The following is a 22325-nucleotide window of genomic DNA, read 5'->3' on the forward strand; positions in this document are numbered from 1 at the left end:
CTTAGGAAAAGAATGAGCATTTCCAAAAGGACTAGTATTTGTTTTGCCATTCTTATGAGAGAAAAACTACAATGGCTCAGCTTAACAGCCATAGGAAATTGAGTGTTGGATCTAGAAGACCCAGGTTGAAATCCCCACTCTTCCATGGAGACACAGCACACTGGAATGTGCAGCTCTGCAGCACACTGATGGCAACCCAGAATGGCACCACTAGTGTGGAATTGGCCATAAGACCAAACTTCTCTCTTATTCTTTTGGAATAAGAATCTCAGCACTCCAGATAGAGATATATGTTTACTTTCTTATTCTGCTATTGAAAAAAACATACTGTCTTTTAAAGAAAAAATGTGTAAACAAATATTTTTACCATTTCCTGGCACTGTTGAAATATAGCTATTTACTAGTAGCAATAGACTGAAATAGAAAATACATTCACGTAACTTTTTCTACAAACCAGGTACAGCTGGGTAACAGACAGCTGTTTATGTGGAGTTTCCTAGAACATTTATTTCCAGCACGAGTCATGACCCTCATGTGGATCATGGAATTCCTACAGAGTTCCTTTATTGCATTTGATTTTTCTTCCTACAGTGTGTATAATACTGCATAAACTACATAAACTATACTTCTCTCAAATTTACCAGGGAATAAAATAGGTAGTTTATTGGGGGGGGGGGGGAGAACAGTAATGCGTGATGCCTATTTTTGAGATAATAGTACCAAGCTTCAATTCAGTGTTTTTATTTCCTTCAGGAAACTGATTTATTTCAACTGAACAAGGTGATTCATTCTCATACGTTCATTAGAGTTCTTGTTTAATTTCAGTGCAATAATTAATGTTGGCCAAACTAAACAGTAGGTCTGACAGCTCGTCTCTTAATGGCAATTTTAATTTGGGTCAATATTAATATACAATTCAGTTGCAAGACCAATACTGTGTTTACACATGCTACGAGATATAACAAGTCTCACAAGCATCATAGAATCATAGAGTTGGAAGGGGCCATACAGGCCATCTAGTCCAACCCCCTGTTCAACGCAGGATCAGCCCTAACCATCCTAAAGCATCCAAGAAAAGTGTGTATCCAGCCTTTGCTTGAAGACTGCCAGTGAGGGGGAGTTCACCACCTCCTTAGGCAGCCTATTCCACTGCTGAACTACTGCTGAACGTTTGCTCTCTTCCAGTCCTTCGGGACATCTCCAGTCTTTAAGAGGTCCCGAAGATGATGGACAAGGGCTGTGCAAGTTCTCTGTTAAACATCAACAATGTTTAACTGATATAGAGCTATTGCTGTTTTTACTCCCTACAGGTAGACCAATGGAAATACCAACTGAAGATCCTAGTTGATTGTCATTCAGTACTCCATTCATCCTGACACCTTTTTGTGAACTATTATTTGTAAATCTGTCATTACCTGAATGGCCCAGACTAGCCCGATCTCGTCAGATATTGGAAGCCAAGCAGGATCAGCCCTGGTTAGTACTGGAATGGGAGACAGCTGAGGATGTCCAAATTCTCTTTGCAGAGGCCACTTCTGTGTCTCTTGCTTTGAAAACCCTATGGGGTTGCCAAAAGTTGGGTGAAACTTGACAACACTTCACATGCACATTTGTGAAACCTCAGTGGTGTCTCTTTGATTTAGTCTTTATTGATGTTCACGTAAACATCATTCAGACATCAAAAGCCATGGGTTGCTGTGACAGGCATGACTGTCGCTTATTTCTTAAGTCCATGTGTGCCCTTTGCTGCTCTGTCTCTTATGTGGAATATGATTAGAGATTATCTGTTTAATCAGTGTCTGTGACATACAAATATATGTTCCTTGATTATAAGGACTCTTTTCATATGCTGAAGCCAGGATTGTAAGCTATGGGTTCAGTCTTGGTTTAAAATCAGTTTAAAGGAATAAACAGATGGCCTTCTTCAGCTGGGTGCCTGCATTCGTATGCCATGGGAAGCAATCCAGGAAACTTTAATCAGAAGAGGATGCTGAAAGGGGAGCACAGGAGAGCTGCATTTGTGCCCATTGCAGCAAACCATGGCTTAGCTTTATATCTAACTGAATGAAGCCTTGAATATTTAGGGACAGAAAAAATGCCTATGAATGAAATACTTTGTATTTTTTTCAAATTGTTTTAATATGTTGTTTCAACATGGTCTGCATTACAAAAGCAGCATTCCCCTCTATGAACTCTAAATAAATAGCTTAGGTTGTATATTTCTTGTATCCAGAAAGTTGAACACAAGTAGAAACATAAAATCCTTGCTCTAATTATACAGTTGTTTAGCCACTGATTACAGTGGAGTCTAACTTGCTGCTAGCACAGTTTTAAACTTTGGTGACACAGATATCATTGACAAGGATGAAGGCTGACATCATGGAACAACCCAGTGATTGGCTTCTATGTTTGTAAATTGACAACATTCCAGCTCAAAGTACAGTATTGACTTCCTTTGCCCTTAATGATGGAGGTAATTTATTTAAAATTTCTATAATGTGACAGGATTGCAACAGCTTTTTGTAAAGTACCCCTGTCCCAAATGCTGCTGTTGGTGTGAGTTCTAATTTATACATTAAACATAGCCCTGATGTATGCTAGGACTTTTCTCTAACTTTTCTATGTTTTGATACAAACATAGAACTTTAATATAGAAGATAAATAGGCAAGGCAACAGTATACTGCCTTGCCGAACAGCCCAGGCTAGTATTTGGATAAAATAAAAATAACTCACTACTATAAAATGAATCTAAGAGCATTAATAAGAGATTTAAGTGGGTAGCCGTGTTGGTCTGAAGCAGCACAACAAAACAAAATCAGAGTCCAGTGGCACCTTTAAGACCAACAAAGATTTAATCAAGGTGTGAGCTTTCAAGTGCTTGCACTCGAAAGCTCACACCTTGAATAAATCTTTGTTGGTCTTAAAGGTGCCACTGAGCATTAATAACAGTTTGCAATTGACTCAATGTTCTCTCTAGCCATAGACGAATATTATGATTAGAGTTTAAAGATTTAAAGGTTTAGAGGTTTGGACTGGAGGCCCAAGATGACATTGAGCCACTAACATCTCGCAAAAGAGACTTGGGAAGGCTACTCAATGTGGGCAACTTACCTGCCAAATATCATCCATCAGTGAGCATGTCCACCTAGAGCCATTATTCTTCATACTTACCACAATAAATGCGCAAGTAGTGCAGAAGGAGTGGGCTAGTCTATTAGCTACTAATGTCATAATGACCTCAAATGCAAATAGTGAATTGCTTGGATGGCAACACAGGTAAATGTGCAGACAGAGGATTTGTTATTAACTGAAAAATTTATGCTGTATCTTTGCTATTTGTGCCGAAGCTAGTTTTTAAAAATAAAAATGTATTCTTATTCTTTAAAATAAATCATGTATTAACTGTCATATTGGTCCAGAAAGACAAAGCAAGAGGATTTATGCTGGTCCTGCTAATAGTGTTTCTGAGAACAGTAGGTGATGTTCTCTTTGCAAACCTTCACTATCAGAGGTGCAGTTATGGGATACTTGGGATAGAGTTCTGTTTCTTTGTTTGTTTTTTGCTTTATCTACCAGGCCATGAAACTTTTGATGAGGTTTGATTTTCTAAACTACATGTGATTTATTGTTTTCTTTTTATATAGTAACTAGTAATCAAGCCCGCTGCAGGGGAATGCAGCGGGCGCTAGGACCTTACCATGGTCTTCGGCGTGCTGGTCTGCGGGTCCTTCGGCGGCGGCGGCGAGCCGGGGCTTCGGTCCTCCTCCGGCGCCGCCTCCTCCTGCTGCTCCTGCCGGCCGCCTGCGCGTCCCCTTCGGCCGGCGCTTGTCCGCCGATGCCGCCGCTCCTTCCCCTGCTGGCCAGCGGGCCCGGCCCCTTGGCGGCGGCGGCGGCGGGGCGGGGAGAGCCGGGCGGCGGCAGCGGCGGCGGCGGGGGAACGGCAGGCGGCGGCGCGGCGGCAGGCAGCGGCGGCGGTGGAGGTCCGGCCTTCTTGCAGGCTGGTCCGAGCTTCTTTCGGCGTGGGCGGGCTGACGCGTCGAGAGGCGCTTTGCGCCTCTCGCCGCGTCAGCTCGCCAGGCAGGGAACCCCCGGCAGCCGCGCTTCGCGCGACTGCCGGGGGCTCCCCCAGGCGGCGGCCTGACGCGGCGAGAGGCGCAAAGCGCCTCTCGCCGCGTCAGCCCGCCAGGCAGGGAACCCCGGGCAGCCGCGCTTCGCGCGACTGCCAGGGGCTCCCTGGGTCGGCGGCCTGACGCGGCGAGAGGCGCAAAGCGCCTCTCGCCGCGTCAGGTCAGGAGGAACTGCGAGCCGTGCTGCGCGCGGCTCGCAATTGCTGGAGCTGGGAATCGGAGGGACCAATCGGCAGGCGCTTTGCGCCTGCCGATTGGTCCCTCCGATTGTCTGTCATGAGGAAGGGTCCAATCCGGACCCTTCCTCATCACGGACTAATCCCACCTTCAGACCCCTTAGCGAATTATATAGTCCGTGGCGCCCGTGGCGCCACGGGCGGTTTAAAGATGATACCTACATTTTAATTATCGCCATGTTGTGAGATGCCTTGAGTATTCTGAAAATAGGTATGGTATGATGATGGTGATGATAATAGTAAAACACCAGGCTGAATGGAGAAGAAATTTGAATAGTCACTATCAAATGAGGAAGACTCACTATCATGGCTATTCTTTGTCATTGCCCTAATACCACTCACCAGTATTCTCAACAGCACAGTTTTAGGATAGAATGTCATCATCAGGGATTCGATCCTTGGGGCCTTTCCTCACAAGGACCAATGTTGACAATTGGTCCCGCAAAGTGGAAACGCTATTTTTAAAAGTGCAATCTCGGCGTTACACATACCTGCTTTTTTAGTGGAATTCAGTAGCATTTCATTCGTTTCCCACAGGTTTCCGGTCTCACAAAAATCGCTAGACAGGAAGCGATTTTTTCTGTGCTTTGTCCCGCCCCTGGCCATCAATCAAATGTACAGCCAATGGGTGGTTGTTATCATGCTCTGGGAAAGCCCCTTTCCCTGTAAGAACAGGTTAAAAAAAACACACACACACATTGCAACGAATATGCCGAATGTAGAGACCCATCTAGCTGGCAGCTGGCGTTTGAGCTGGTGATTCATTGTTACCACACTCCCCCCGAGTGAAAAGAACCCCCCCCCTGCACGAGCTCGATTTTCGGCCGAAAATAAAGGGAACTTGCAAAAGGGGCTGTGTTGTGCTTGGGGACTTAGGGGAGCTTTAAAGCACTTCTGTGGAGGGACTGTAGCCAGAGAAGCCTCGCTGGGTGAATGAAGGCTTGCTGGTTCATTGCTTTCTGCTCCCTCCGAGAAAAAAAATGGCGATCACTTCGCCAGACGTTTGGAGGGGAGAGCCAGGGGGAGGGACTTTGTTGGAACCGCAACAATGGGAACGCACAGGTCTTTTCGCTAGTGTTTCAGATTGTTTGCAAAAGTGTAGCGCTTTTCGGAGAGTGAATCCACTTTTCCCGATTTCCCTTTAAGCGCTACAACGAATCGCTTTTTGCGGGATTGTTTCAGGAGTGTGGCAGATTGTGTGCGACGTCTTGCGGAACTGCAAATTAGTAGCGTTTACAATTTGCAAGCCTTCTGCTACATTAAAGTCATGCGGAATGGCCCTTGCAGTTCAATATTCAGCAAAGTTATATCAATGGAAATTGGCCTTGACAAATGTGCAACATTTTATTGAATAGAGAAAAGACTGTGAATAAGAAGCATTGGGAATGTTCAGCCTGGAACAGAGGAGGTTGAGGGGGGACATGATTGCTTTCTTTATATTTGAAAGGCTGTCACTTGGAGGAGGGAGCTGGGAGATCATCCATCCTACTATATTTCCATTTATCAGCTGGTCACCATGGTTCATTTTCAGGCAGGGTGATAGTGGACATGGCAGCCAATCTCCACACTATTGGATGACTGAAAGGAAATAATTTTGCATAATGATTACATAAATGGAAAATATTTTACAATATTACAGGAAAAGGCACTACCATAACTCAGAGCAACATTGATTGATTAACAACTTGAGCTTATTGCAAAGCAGTGACCTAATCAAAGATTTCCCCCAATCATTCATGGAATCCATCTCCCAAAAAAGAACCTAAACCAGGAAAGCTGCTGTTAAAATATTAAAGCTTATAATTTGAGCCTTATTTGGTATCAGGAAACCAAGGTTGGAATACATGTAAACATTTGGAGGGTTTTTGAGGCATGACATTCCAATAGGACTATGCCCTAGACACCAGAGGTAGATTAAAGAGGCGCTACATTTAACCAGATGGTGTGTGTGTGTGTGCAAATGTTGGCAGTATTTAGGAGGCAGTAAATGCCACTCAGAAGCCTCTTGTGGTACAGAGTGGTAAGGCAGCAGACGTGCAGTCTGAAAGCTCTGCCCATGAGGGGAGTGGGGGAAAAGGAGGGGGGTATTTGAAGAGTAAGAGCCTCTTGTGGCACAGAGTGGTAAGGCAGCAGTCATGCAGTCTGAAAGCTCTGCCCATGAGGTTGGGAGTTCGATCCCAGAAGCCGGCTCAGGGTTGACTCAGCCTTCCATCCTTCCGAGGTTGGTAAAATGAGTACCCAGCTTGCTGGGGGGTAAATGGTAACAACTGGGGAAGGCACTGGCAAACCACCCTGTATTGAGTCTGCCATAAAAACGCTAGAGGGTGTCACCCCAAGGGTCAGACACGACTCGGTGCTTGCACAGGGGATACCTTTATCTTTTAAATGCCACTCTATCATCATTTTTCTAGCTTTTTCTCTTAATAATGTTACTGAGAAAGCAGAATTTTTTCTTAAAGAAATACTGTCATACATTGATTCATATTTCCCAGGTCTTAATTCCACTTTTGGTAACAAGGTTTTTTTGCAGCTTACTTTTGAAATCAAACAGAATTGTGGACGTTACCAACATAAGACTTTCCCACTTGGTTGGCATATGTTGGAAGAGTAATTAATACAGCAACAGTGCACAGCCTGATTAAAGAGTAGATAAAGATTTATTTAGGAATTATCATACCTGATAAGAAAGAGGAGAGATGGAGATAGGTTCTACTTACATCTCTAGCTGAGAGTGTGTCATTTCCAAGAAGAAAGGGAAAATTGTTCGAAGAGAAAAATCAAAATGCTCCTCTCAGGGGAAAACACTGACATCGCTAAACAGGTAGCCAAATATTGTGCTGTAGCTTGCAAGTTATGGCAAACATATGTTAGTACTGGAAACTCATCAGGAATTTTGGTAATGTACTTTCTCTTTTTAAATCATTCCTGTTTAATATGAAGTTAAATTCCCTACTTTTACAACTTTTTACTATTTTACTATTTTTTTTACACAATAACTACAGTGTTGTTCTGGGTTTTTAATTATTTTTGTACCTGGCTTGGAGCCGCATATTAATAACTCTAACCTAAATCCTAAGAGTAGCGATCTGAAGACAGATAAAGAATGACACTTAACAGAAGGTGCTGAATGAAAATACTCAAGAGACAGAATAATTGTTAATGTGAAAAGGTGGTGAAGGAAGAGAAATTAGCCTTCTCGAACCCCAAAACAAAATCCTGAAAGGGGAAATTTTGGTTAGTTATCACAAGTTCCCAGTTCCAGACTATGTATGTTTCTAGCATTCCTGAAATTCACAAGCAAAAGACAAAACAGAATCTAGGCTACTATAAAGTCAGCTACTATGTAGGAATACAATTGTGTTGTCATCTTGTAGAATTCAGACAGATTAACCAGGCAGTGCAGATAGTGTGTGCTTGGAATAAATGAAAAGGAGGTGATGTAGCATTTTCTTTTATCCCAAAAGGCTGAGATGAATGGCCCAGATTAATAAGGCTGGAATATAGAAAACTCAGTATTTGCATGTTGGGTTTGCATTTCAGTGTTGTCGAAAAAGAAACCTAGATCTGCTCCTGGTATGGGTTGGTACAACTGCTGCAGTGAGTCAGTGCTTCCTCTTGGTTATTTTAGTGAGCTGATCAATAAATTCCCATTACTGGCTGCAGCGCTCGCTGCAGGAAGTGCTCTGGAGGTTTTAAGTATGTGTATTATGCATGTTGTGCTCGTTGTTGTAGTTGAGCCGAGTGACAAGGATCTCAAGATGACTTGGATGATCTTTTGCACAATGTGACTGCAGTCATATTGCCAGGCACATGGGGCAGAACTGAGTGGGACAGCCTTTTTAAGAAGATATAAATCCCTGATCTTACAGTGCAAAGAATGTCTTCATCTGAGAGTGTTGCAGCCAGCTTCTCTGCTGTCTAGCCTGTTTTCTTCAGAAGGATGGCTGAGGGAAGCTAATGGGGCTGCTTTGCTCTGAGATCACAGCTTGAAGTCCTCTCTCTCTCTCTCTCTCTCTCTCTTTTAATTCGCTTTCTGCCGCAGGAAAGGATCTATGAAGTTTATTAGTGCAGCCTTGCATGTGTGTTTCAAAGCATACATCTGAGATACTTATTATGGACAGAACGACCAACAGGAACTCTGCAGCTCAGGTAAATAAATGAATGATTCTTTACCTCTTAAATATGACAGTGTCGGAAGCTAAAAGAATGTGCAGAGACAGGCTTATGGTGATGCAGCACTTGTAATATGCACTCTCCATACCGGAGGCTTTTAAAGGTAGCTATTTTTTTTTCTCTTCTCAATGTATTGTATTGAGAGAATTTCTGAAAATTACTTATGCATAAGGCTCCCCTGTAATAGTTGTGTTGTGACAAATGGCTTGTTCCCCCACCCTAAAATATGTATTTTTGTTCAGTATGTTTGCTGTTGATAACTGCATCATGGGGAGGGGCAATACAGTAGCTGAGCTGAATCAATAAGAAAAAATGATCTGTTTCATTAGTTGCCCTACTGGGCTCCAATACCATTGGAGCATTGTGGACTTTGGTTTCTGTAGTAGTGTACATAGAGCAAACATTTTTAAGGCTTCCAGTGTAGACACGGTAGGCTAATGTCAAAATGGCTTGCAATGACTAGATGGTAAGATTGGCTAAAAGTCTTAATAAAGGACAGTCCAGGAAATACATGTATTTGCATTGTTGGCCTTCAAAAGAAACCTTCCAAGTAGATGTTTTAAAAACATTATGATATGCATTTATAGCAACCTTAATGAGTATGTATGATCTTGAAAAATACACGTGGAATTGCCTGTTACAGTATAGAAAACACCAGGGGGAAAATTATGTAGTTATGTGTGTGTTATGGAGTAGGGCTCCTGAGAGCCACCATAGGCCACTGAACAAAGATTCTGTCTGCCCCTCCCCATATAAGCATGATTAAAACCAAATATCATAATAAATCACATGATTGGCTTCCTGATACCGTGACTAGGGAAAAATTGTTCTTTAGGCAAGAAACAATAAAAGAAAAGAGGTGGGTTATCAAATAATAGATTTCACCAGTGTTTAATACCGTGTGCATATTGCAATAGGACATGGTGCTCGTGCTCCTCCTTTACCTGTTAAAGATTTTGAAGCAGTGAAAAGGAATGAGAAAAAAACTTGAAAATAACATTGGGGAGTTTGCTCCAATATTGGCTTGAAGGGTGTAGCAGCATTTCAGGGTAGGTAAGTTTTTATCTTAGCTTCATTGTTGTAAAGTATCCACTCTATGATGACAGTGCAGTGTGGTGGTTAACAGCAACCACCCTGATCTGAAGAACAAGGTTTTATTGGGCTCGCCTCCAAATTGAGCCTTAGTTGACTTTAGGACTCACAGTTCTGTCTGAACTCTCTCAGCCCCAACGACCTCACAAGGTGACTGTTGTGGGGAGACAAAAGGAAAGAGATTATTTGCTGCTTTGAATTTCCTTAAGGTAGAGAAAAGTGGGATATAAAACCCCACTCTTTTTCTTCTTCATGACTTCCTCATGCGTTACCTGCATTACTTTAAGGGTTGGGAAGTGAGTTTTTGTGCACATCTCAAACCTGCTTTGCTCCAAACTTTGGAAAAGATCTTAGTAAAGCCTCTCCATTTCCTGCTCCAAGAACATTGTTTTTTTAAATGGCATGGTCCGCGTTGCTGAGGAGCTGCAAAGTTACTTTGTCAAAGGTAAAATAAAATCTTCTATAAAGTTTCCACAGGTTTTTTCGTGATCAGGTAGGCAAAACACAGTCCCATTTGTGGTGGTGGGGAATGAACGGAGAAAGAAGGGTGGGAGTGTGATGAAGGAGCCATCTCCCGATCAGGCAGGCATCTGTGCACTTTGTTTTTAAGCCCACTGTTTACACAAAATCACTTTTTGGGGTCCAGATACCATTTCCAGCCTCTCACAAAATTACCCAGACAGAGTCTGAAACAGAATGAATCCCAAAAAAGAGGAGGGAGGGTGCTGTATTGTCCTTGCATTTCTCCATAGCAATGCAAATGTGCCTTTAAAAAAAATTCAGGGCTTTGGGGGGGGGGGAGTTTCAGTCTACGAGATAACTGCTGTGCTGTGATTGGTAGCTTGCTGTGATTGACAAGCCAAGGAGTCCGGAGAGAAGTTCAGCTTGTTTTCCCTTGCAGCCTTGTCAGGAGGCAAACAACTGTCATGAGGCAGAGGGAAAATGTGGGAGGGGTCTCCTGTCAGGAAACGTGCTTACAACCACATGTTTGCAAGCAGGAGGCAGCACAAGGTTTGCACCTCCGTGCGGAAATAGTGTGGGTTTTCCCTACCCACATGAAAGCTAATTTTTCTTAAGATTGTCTCAAAGACCATTGCCTTCCTTTACCACAGAATACTTTTTTTTTTTACACTGGCTTAAAATATCATTATATTGATATAATATTATAACAAATTCCCAGCGGAATAACATGTTTTTGCAATGGAAAGCACTAGAGACTTTTTAAAAATGAAAATTGGGAACTTAGAGATGTTTAACAGCTTTGCGTTAAAGAGTAGCAGGAATAGTAATTGATGTGTGTGTGTGTTTGTGTTTGTGTGCAAAATGCCATCAAGTTGCATCCAATTTATGGCAACCCCAGCAGGGAGCTTTCAAGGGAAGTGTGAGCCAGAGTTGGTTCACCATGGTCTTCTTCTGCAGAATCTCCTTTGGAAGTCTCACCCTGCTTAGATTCCAAGATCTGACAATATTGGGCTATATGAAGCGGTCTTCCCACCCCAGTCATTGATATGGGCCTTTGTATTTATTATTGAAAGGAAGCAATTGATTAGTGTCCTTCTTCCATTTCCTTTGCATTTGTTGAATTGAAAAATTTAATTTTAAGGTGAGAATGGCCTAGAATGATATGTCCATAAACTGTTATGTGTGTAAAATTTGATCCAGTTAAAACAGAGAAATGTTCCATGTTTTGTAATAATAATTACATGTTTAAACCATATGTCCCATATCAGGGATAGACAAGCTGTGGTCCTCCAGACGTCCATGGATGACAATTCCCATGAGCCCCTGCCAGCAAATGCTGGCAGGGGCTCATGGGAATTGTAGTCCATGAACATCTGGGGGACCACAGGTTGACTATATTATGCAGACTATATTATGCAGAGAGGTTGATACATAGTGAGTGGCCCAAGGTTACAAAACAAGTTTGTTGGAGCTTAATCTGTCTTAATCTGACATTCTGTATGCTAAACTGTGTATCAAAACATGTTAATACCAAAAAGCCCATTGTAGCAACAAATAAAATCTATTCAGCCCATTTTAACCTTCCTCCAAGAGGCTTCAAGTGGCATACATGGTCCCATTTCCTTATTTAGGCTACAAGAGTTATGCATAGCTGGGAAATACTAGAAGACTTTGGGGGTGAGGGTGAGTGGGCAGAATTTGGGGGCAGGGAGAATCCTCCATGGAGTATAATGCTATGGAATCCACCCTCCGAAACAGCCACTTTCTCCAGGGGAACTGATCTCTGTCACCTAGAGACAAGCTAAAAAACCCAGGGAGAACTGTCATCCCTAGGCCCATAGCAGAGTGAGATTTGACCCAGATGTTCATGACCCCAGTTTAACCACATCTCCACCCCCCAACTCTGGTTCTAAATTCTCCAAATTACAGGGTATGAAGGGGAGGAGTTGTTCAGTCTGTAAGGGCATGGGGTTGAATGTGTGTGTTGTGTGGGAGGTTGTGGTGGCGTGGAGTAAAAACAGGACAAGGATATGGAGATATGGGTGTCAAGAACCTGTGGTTTGGAATGTTCATTGAATATGGGAAAGGACTGACCTTTAGGAATTGTGCCATAATGGTTACAGATGAGCTATCGAGAGCCATGTCTTCAGATATGTGAAAGGAAAATCAGACTGGAAACTCTTCTTAGGGGGAGATTACATGGCAACCAATTCCTCCCAGTTCTGCATTCAACATCATTTCCCTTCCTGTTCCCCTGCCTTAGTACACATGGGGTAGTCACAGTACACAGGTATCCACCCTACTTCTTCTGTCTCCATTTTTTTTTACTGTTGATAAAATGTTATGTGCCCAAATGCTTCTTTCATGGTTGCTCCTTAGAAGAAGAAAAGCTGGATTTTTGTACCCTGCTGTTTACTGCCCAAAGGAGTCTGAAAATGGTTAACAAACACCTTATTCCTTCATCTCCCCACAATAGACAACCTGTGAGGGATGTGGGGCTGTGAGAGGTCTGAGAGAACTGGGAATGGACCGCAGTCACCCAGCAAGCTTCAGGTGTCTCAAAGCAGTTTCCAGTCGCCCTCCCTTCCTCTCCCCATAGCAGACTCTCCGTGAGGGAGGTAGGGTAGAGAGTCTCACTTGGAAGATGGCAACCCTAAGAGGAAGTCCCTCTGTGCACAGCCGTCTTGACCTTAGTCAGGTTTGTGCACACCTAGGTAGTGGGGAATTCCAGAAGATGAACCTACACTAATCTGGCAACCTTACCTTCTCTCTGCAATAATTCTTGGCCTGAAATAGGTCAGGGGGTGCTAGGTAGGTGTGGGGGCATTACACACTTTTGAGGCCCCACTTTCAGACTACAAGGAATATGTTCAGACCAGGGACAGCCAACCTGCAGGTGGGGCCTGGAATTGCTGCTCATCTCCAGACTATACAGACCAGCTCTGCAGGCAAAAATGGCTACTTTGGAGGTGTATCTGTATAGCATTGTATCCCCCTGACGTTTAGGGATGCCAGTCTCCAGGTGGGGTCCAAGAATCCCCTGGAAATACAGCTCATCTCTAGGCAGTTAGGCTGAAGGGAAAGCTCTCTCCCCTCACATACATCCCTTCAAAACGAATGCGCGTGGCCTCAGAATCCACTTGGTTGCTTGGCTGGTGATGTCTGCCCTTCTGAAGCCTGAGACCTGCTGCTGGCAACTGCAGTCCCCGTTGTTGTCTGCAAGGCCAAGTTGTTGCCTAATAAAAGTGGATCACCTAGTTTCCCCCCCCCCCAAAAGTCTCACTGTCTACTTTCCTGTAAAGCTAACTACACTTGAAATTCTGGGCCACTTATGCCTTTGAGGTCATAGGAGTTTTTATTTACCAGGCCATGCTTGAAAAAGTAATTTTAGTTCCCATGTCTCTCCAACTATTTACTTGTTCACTATTTACAGTTTCAGGCTATAAATATTCTTTATTTAGATTTTCCTGAATTTTCCAGGACTGATCTTGGTCTGCCTGTCTGTTTCTCTGCACCCCAAAATTCAAACAGTTGCTGGTAAGGGCTGGCCAAAGCCCATAGCCCAGAAGGGACACACTGGCAACCACTCCACCCCAACCACAGTCTGTGATCCTCTACCTTCCTCTCTAGATCACTGCTCATCTCTAGATTATAATGATCAGCTCTGCAAAAATGGCTACTTTGGAAGCCGGACTCTGAGGCATTGTACGATTTTTAGGCCCTCCTCCAAATCTCTAGGAATATGTTCGGACGAGGGACAGCCAACCTCCAGGTGGGACTTGGAGAGCTGCTAGAATTACAGCTCATCTGCAGAGTATACAGATCAGCTCCCCAGGCAGAAAGGGCTGCTGTGGAGTTTGGACAGGGTTGAAGAGAAGAAACATTTAAGACCTCCCATGCAGGTTGTTGTGGAGTTGAAACACTTGAGGCCTACTGCACAGGGTTGTTGTGCAGATTAAAAAGGAGACAAAAGAACCTCTGCGACAGCTTCCAGTCCCTTCTGCACAACAACCCTGTGTGTTAGGTCTCAAATCTGCTGAGAGTTGCTTGGCTTCCCTCCAGCAGTATGGCCGGCCACAGCACTATTTTAAATGAGAAGGGGCTTTTCTGTGGCCTCCCTGTCAGCCAACTGTTTGGCAGAGGGGGAAATCTCCCCCCCCCCCCCGCCTCAAAAGGAAGGCCCTCACCCATGCCCTCAGACTCCCCTGCGTTGCTCTCAGAAATGCCTCCCTCCCTCCCCTCTGTCATGGGCTGTCAGAGGCTCCTTTGCAGCAGGCCTGAAGGGAGGGGGAGGAAGCACACTCACCAGCCTCCTGCCAACTCTGTCAGTGTTCTAAGTCAAGTTACAGTTGGACATGACAGTTAGCACAGCCTTGGGGCAAAAAGGGCTAGCGCAAGCCTCTGTTCTTATCCCCCTTGGCAGCCCTACTGGCCTCCTCTCCCTGCGGTGGTCAGGGGCAGACTGGCAGTGATGTCTCCAGATTGCCCCTGGCTGGGCTGGGCTGGGCTGGGCGGGCCCTGTCAGAACTTTGGCCCAATGATTGGACCAAAGTCCTGAATGGGTGTGACCTGTCTGAGGCTTTTTGTGTCCTAACTGTCTAGAACTCTGGTCTGTCCCGGTGAGGGCCCAATCGGAAGACGCAATGCGCCTTCCGATTGGGCCCTCACCTGGACCATCCCCGCCTACTCTCCACCCACTTAGCCCTTAACCAATTATGTATACCACTCCCCGTGCAGTTTAAAGATATAAAAAAATAAAATGACATCATAATAAGGTGGCTAAAACTGATACCTAAATAATTAAAACCATAACTGATACTGCACACAAAATGTTGAAGATGATCAATTTATATAAAAACAAAACTTTGTCTTCCTGAAGAAAACAAGGCAAAGTTGAGTTCAATACCCAATTACCCCAATATGTTATTAATTCTTATAATAATTTGTTTCTGTATACAATTGTAATCACATTAAAATGAATATATCTTATAGGATTTACATGCCAATGTTATTATTCTATGGGTCTGCATACTTCAGCAGTTATGTGCTGTGATGTTCATTTGAGAAGACATGATGCATAACATTTAAGATAAATTAAGCGCTGAATGGGAGAGTAAAGAGAATATGGTACAGGATGCTCCTTTTCAGGAGGCGCAGATCACCACCCATGAAATTCATCTGTATGTCACCACTGTGAGGTAAAGTAGGCTGCGAGACAGTGACTGGCAAGAGATCATCCAAAATTATTGCTGATGTGGATTTGAACCCAGATCTTCCAAGTTCTCGTCTGACACTATACCAGACTTGCTCTGTAAACTGGATAACATTATTGTTACAAAATAGTATCTGTTTGAATAGATTCTGTATCATGTTTTATTTCCAGATAAACTTGTACAATCCTGATCTGGAGTTAATGTTGACCTCTGATCAAGGTTACTGCATGACAAGTTCTCCTGGAATATTATGGGATACAGACAGTTAGTACTTAGATTTATAAATCAAGAGGTTCAAACGAATCTAATTCTATGCTTGCCACTCTCCAGAAGATTTCCTGCTATTACAATTGCTCTTCAGACAACCAAGATCAGTTCCCCTGGAGAAAATGGCTGCTTTGTAGGGTGGAGTCTATGGCATTATACACTGCTGAGGTCCCTCTCCTCTCTAAACCCCACCCACCCATCCAACCAATGTGACAGAGCACTCCATTGCCATATAGCAAGGGTGTATTCAGCGGTCTGTCTCTTTCATTTGGGTTTCTGAACTCATTGAATGGTTGCTGATACACAGTGTCTGTGAGGCAAACTTGGTTGCTTGCATTTTTGAAGGCCTCCTGGATGCTGAGTCATGAGCATTTTGGGCTCTGCTCAGTTGCCTGCAGATATTCAGTGGCTCTTGCGCTGGAAAACATGAAGCTGGCAAGCCAGCATAAAAACATTGTTAAGTTTACAGTGGTGGTTTGTAACACCCTTCTGGCAGTGTTATCTCCAAGTGTTAAATGAAAAGATATTGGGTGAGCTGAAATAACATTGCATATACAAAAGTTGTTAATAAAGGGAAATGCATTGGTTAAAGTGTTTGCTGATTCTCGTGTTACCATTCCCACTGACCCACATTTCTGTTGGAGAAAATCTCTGCCAGTTTATGTCTTGGTGTGCAAGTTGCCAATTAGCAGTTTTTTTCAAAGAGTGGAACTAATGTAAAACTAAGGTACTAATTAATAGAAGAGAAGGGAGGATTTGCAGAAGCAGGTACCAACAGAGCCGTCCAGGCTGCTCAAGGCCTAATGCCTATGGGATGAAGGAAAGGCAGTGAAAGAAACATTAGGAGAATCCTTGACAACAAGCATCTTGTGAGGTGGGTTAGGCTGAAAGTCTCCCAACTGACTGCCCCCAAGGTCACTCAGCAAGCTTCCATGACAGAGAGAAGATTTAACTGTGGGTCTCTCAGGGCTATTCTGCACATCTAGCAAAATTGCGTGATGCTATTAAAAATCAGCCCCGCCCTGCAATTTCTCATTTTCATGTGCTCCTGCTTTCTTCTACTGCTTTTTTCTGCTTCCCGGCACTCTGCACAGCAGCCTGAAATGGTGGAGGAGAGGGAAGTGCTATACATGCAACTTTCCCTCCACCTGTCACTCATGGCAGGCAGCCAATCACGTTTCTCCCTGTTATAAAGGGATAGTGATGCAAGCGTTCAGATTTTTTAAAGTGAAACTTCTCAGTTGGGATGCGTATGTATCTATCCATAGATGCATAGTGCTCATTTTAATGCCCCCCCCCCGCTTTGAAGCTCAAGAAAAAAGAGTCACAACATGATTTATTGGGGGGGGGGTCTGGGAGTCATGCTTTGTGCGCCAACTGGTGGGGAAAAATAAGTTAAGTAACAAGTATTTGTTGTTCCAGGCAGTTTGCTCCCCCCCCCCAAAAAAAGAGTCCCATTCTGGGTAGAAGGGAGAGGGAGGGAACTCGAGGGCAGACACTGGAGACAGAGATCACCCTGACCTGTGTAGCCTAGAGTAGCCTGATTGGAAGCTAAGCAGGGTCTGCCCTGGCTAGCATTTGAATGGGAGACCACCAAAGACTGTGATAGGGAGGTAGAGAGGTCTATGGAGGTCTCTCGCCTGGAAAACCCTACAGGATCACCATAAGTGAGTTGTGACTTGGCAGCAGTTTACACCACCACTCTCAGTTCCTAATACAATGCAATAAGGATCATACTGCACACCATGGTTGCCATCAGCATGGTTCTGGTTTCCAACTGTACTCAATGCCTCTTTCTGTCTGCTGCCATCAACATTCTACTCTGACGATCCTTCAGGTTGCTGTGAGCCATTCAAAATGGCCACTGTCCTTAGTACACATTTTGATTTACAGAACGTTTCATTAACTTCTTTTTGATTTCTTGAATTACCTGGAAACCATACTATCTGTTAAAGGGTACTATTTTCCCTTTAAAAAAATATCCTGATTGCTATCTATTACTGTGGGCATGCCATACACTGTGGTCTTATTTCCAAACTGCACTTAACTTCCTACCTGACATCAGATAAATTTATTATCATTGTGGCCAGAATGTAATAAAATACTTTGTGTTTTATAATGGGCACGTGCTTTGTTTTTATCTTGCTTCTTCTTCCTGCTTGAAATCAAACCTCTATGGAACAAATTCATCTTACCTTTTAAAATATTATTTAGGCTGCCTTCTTTACATATAATTAGTAGTTAAAAATTCATGCTCAGATTCCTCATATATTATTCTGTATGTTAATTTTGAGTGTTTTTGTTTTACCAGAAGGGCCTGGCTAGTTATTAAGACAGTGAAGAGAAGGATATTCATGCTGTGATGATATATCACCAGAAAAAAATGATGAAGAATAGAAAATTAAACCTTATTGAGGGCAAGGTTAAGCAATGTCACCAGCAGGCATGTCTAACAAAAAAAGGATATTCATACAGTCTAGAGCCAGGACATTATGCAGTTTTCTGTCCTTGAGTATTTAGAATGGGCACATTTTAGAATTTAGAAATGTTGAATAAAATGAAATCAAACAACTAAATTAACATAAGAAATAACCTTAAAAATTTTGTCTTTTTTTTTTTGAGGGATAGAATATTGGTGATTGTTTTATGCCTGGGTAAAGTTAAAAAATAAAACACTGAGACTGCATTAATTTACACCTGGAGTGTGTAATTAGCATCCCATCAACTTTGCAATGGAAGATGGAAGTGTCGGATAATACTACTTCATATGGCAACATGCAGATGATTTCCTTATTTGTTCTGTAGGGTGGATTTGACTGAGGTACTTTGTGGCAGCAACTAAAAGGCCTCTATAGGGATTCTGTAATGCAGGCAGAGTTCAGAAACAAATATTACCAATTCTAAAGTGAGAGAATGGCTTCTTAAGCAAATGTCAAGAAAAGTCCAATGAGCAGACAACTACACAAGACCTGTCACAGAACTGCTTCTTCTAGCTTTTTTATAGTGTTTGCCAGTATCAAAATTCACAAATACATCTTTCAGCTCAGACATCGCTTTGCTTTCTTTAGACCTGGCCCACTTACCAAATCTGTCACTTTTGTCAGTTTAAAGAAGTGAAAAGGGGCTGAATTGGGATTGTCTGTCAGAGCCTTAAAAAGCCTGTCTAAAGATAGTATGAGTGGGAGAGTTATAAATGGTGATACAGCTTTAAAAATAGAAATCAGCACAGACAATATTCTTCTCACCCATCCTTCTCTGTGGGCAAGTGTGTGGCAAATGTTGTGTTTTCTCCTCTCTCACCCTTCCATGAGAAGATGAATGCTATTTCAGAATTGTTCAAGGTGACTTTTCTTGAGTTGTTTTCTCCTGCACTTTTTGCAATATCATGGACCTGAAGAAGGTATTTGTCTTGACTCTAGTAGGTTTCCTTACCAGAACTTACCAAATTCCTTTATACTGTCAATTGTTTTTCACTTTTGAATACTGTAAGGAGACATTCACCAATAAGGAAAATGATTTAGCATTATTTTCTTCTTAGATTCAGATTTCAGATTCAGATACCTTTATTGGCAAAAGATTTGATATACATAAAACAAAATTTAAACCAGAAACACATTCCGGGCATATTCATATGGACAACAGTAATAAAACTTTATGCTGTACAGCCGATCTGCAGCAGAGATATTTTCTTCTTAATTAGGACATGTCCCTAAAGAATGGTGGTCTGTGATCAACTTGCGAGGTTTAGTCTCATCCCAGCCCATTTTCCTCTTGTTCAAAAAGACATTATTGAACAATGAACTGAATTCAAGCTTTCTAGTGCAGTATGAGGCAATAAATAGCATATGTTGTCTAAAACTCTGGATAAGACAAGAACCAGCTAGCATAACATGACTACCCATCCCGCAAATGGCAGGACTGCCCCGGATTCCCCCCAAATCTTACACGCCCCGCCCATGGTCTCCAATTGTCCTACTGGTCACCCCCTCCCCCATCTCCACAGCAGGGAGCGTCTGATTTGGGAGCCTCTGGTGGGGCCAATTAGGGCAGAGGCAGGGAGGGGGTCCTGAAGCGGTTGGTCGGCCGGCCAGCTCCCCCTGCAATGCACTGCAAGTCCTGCAGGGCTCGCTCAACTCCTTCCTGCACAGTTTGCAGATGCGGCAGAGTAGCTCTGCTCATTGTCCGGACGTTGGGAGCAGCAGGGCTCCTTTATGCCTCCCAGCTGGGGACCCAGTGGTGGGAGAGAGGTGCCACTGCCAGGATGCCAGGGTGACCCCACTGCTGGCCACTGCTTGCGGTAAGTGTGCGGCTCCTGGCTGCACCAGGTGTCAAGAGCAAGTGCGCCCATTGGGCCGCTGCTGCCCAGGTCGGAGCCTGGTGTGTGTGAGCACTGGCTGGAGACTGCCTGCACACACTGGACTGCTGCCACAACTACTGGGATGCCTGCCTAGGTGCATCTCTCTTCTACTGGTAGATAGGGGTGGGGAGGCAGGGTGAGACCGCTGCCTCTGCTCAGGAGACCCCCCCACAGGAGCTCCGCAAGAAGTGCCAGGCCACCAGGTGACCAGATTTAAAAAATGGTAACACAGGACCCGGGGGGGGGGCGGCAGAGGATGCCCTGCCAGCAAGGCCCGCCCGTTACTCCCCTTCCCCCGTGTCCCGCTCTACCATTTTTTTAATCTGGTCACATTAAGCTAGCAGTAGACTGAAATTTGCTTAAGTGTGGCTCTGCAAGTCCTTAAAGAGAGGATGTGAGGATTGGATGCAGCATTCCAGGAAGGCAGTTTAGAGTACACATTCCCAGTCCTATCTTCCTGCTAACTATTTTATACAAAACTCAAATTAAGACCTAGGGGTTTGTCCCAAACTGGCTTCCAGCCTATGCCACAATCAGCTTCATTCTTCATTTGGTTTTGTATTTGTGAGCATGGAAGCTGACTGGTAATCCTAGAGATCAGAGTTATTTGCTTTTAAGTATTTTAAGGACTGCATTTCAATAGTCAATCAGCATCTAAGCACTGCATAAAATGATAAAACCATAAAAAATAATTTAAAAAAACAGTCAGACATTTGTCATAATTAACATGTCACTGTTGACTAGACAATGCCAACATGTAAAATGAACTCATAACCAGATAAAGCTGTAGGTAAACTGGCCATTTTCAAACTGCCTTTGTATTAGTTTTAGTCACTGACTGCTAGCAGAATTTATTTACCTGTTCATACAAATATTTTTGTGTTGGGTTAGGAAAGTGTGATTGAGCCACTTTTGATTAAAACTGCTTTCTTCCCTTCATCGCACTTTTGGATCATTGTGGTGCTCTGCTTAAAATGTCCATAGTGCTTCCTACAATGCCACATATAAGAACCGGCTCTTCTTCCTCTACAATGCTGCTTTCCCCCCACCTTTTTTCACCACACAGTCTTCAGTGGATTTTTTGGAGTTCTGTAGTGGCACCATTGAGATTGACTCCATTTACTAACCCCTCCTCCCAAAAAAAATCCACTCTGAAGGAGACTGAGCAGCAAAAAATGGTGGGGGGCGGGAGGGAAGCAGCATTGTATGAAACAACCACAGCTCCATAACAAAAGGGCAGCGGTGCTCTCTGAGACAATGCTGGAGTTTTAAAAGTTATCACCAGCACTTGGGAAGCAAACAGGACCCAGTGCAGTAGACCAAGAAGAGAGTGGCATGCTCTCTGTCAGGGCTGGATTTACCTATAGGCTAACTAGGCTTCAGCCTACGGCCTCAAGATCAAGAAGGGCCTATATTCCACATTTTTTATAAAGGTTAGTACCAATCACAACGTGTTTCATTTAACATATTGATATATATCACAGTAATGATGTATTTTATTATCTCTCATGTAATTTACAAACCCAAAAATGGGTGGTGAAAGGGCCATATAAGTGGAATAGCCTAGAGCCTCTTTTCTTGTAAATCCGGCCCTGCTCTCTGTAATTGTATTAAGAAACAAACAGCACTATTCTCCACTAGGACCCATTATGCACGGAGTGGAAGGTACACATTCGGGGTGGAATGGCGGCAGCTAAAATCACCAGTTATGCATGCTGTAGGTGGCAACTGGGCGCAGAGTCAACCTATGATGCTGAAAAAGCCACATTAGCGAGATGCGGAAGAAAGTGGAGCTTCCCGGGACCAGGACGCAACCAGAAGTGGCTCCGGAGTAGCCGCATGCATAATCGGATACTCTGGGTTTTGCCGCCATTGCGTTCTGTCCCGTGTGTAAGCGGTTTGCTTCACTTCTTCCTTCTCCGCGTTCTCCATGCCGCCGTTTCAGCGGCCGTGCTTAATAGGCCTAGGTGCAGCTTCCAGATGTCTCCAGTAAAGAGCACAGTCTTTCCATGTGCACAAATGGTATGCTTCTAGAGTGTACCCCCCTGATGAGGAACGACGAACTAGGGACAGAGCTTACGCAGAAATCATTTAATGTGCACACAAATGTTATGCTCACATATAGGCAAATATATGGATGCAAAGACTTTGTGCTTAGCTGTGAACCTACAATAAGGCTGACATGTTTTTTTCCTGCTCTCCAGTTCTTGCATGTTGGCTTGTCCCTTTGCATGTGTTCTGTACAGTTTTTTTATGTCTACTTATTGTAACAGGCATTAGGTGGAAATTAAACAAGCATCTACGGAATCGCTGTTGTGCTGGGTGGAAGATGGGGAGAGAGCAGAAGGTCTCTGGGCAATTGTGCCAGGTACTAGCTACAGCCAGGCAACATGCTGT

General features: G+C 43.7%; 1 protein-coding gene across 2 annotated transcripts in view; it reads left to right on the top strand.

Moving 5' to 3' along the window:
* Positions 1-22325, top strand: part of CNTN1 (contactin 1) — a 189402-nt gene that overhangs the window by 78557 nt on the left and 88520 nt on the right. The gene's annotated exons all lie outside the window — the stretch shown is intronic.

The sequence above is a fragment of the Paroedura picta genome, chromosome 5 (assembly GCF_049243985.1).
Source record: "Paroedura picta isolate Pp20150507F chromosome 5, Ppicta_v3.0, whole genome shotgun sequence".
Taxonomy (NCBI): Eukaryota; Metazoa; Chordata; class Lepidosauria; order Squamata; family Gekkonidae; genus Paroedura; species Paroedura picta.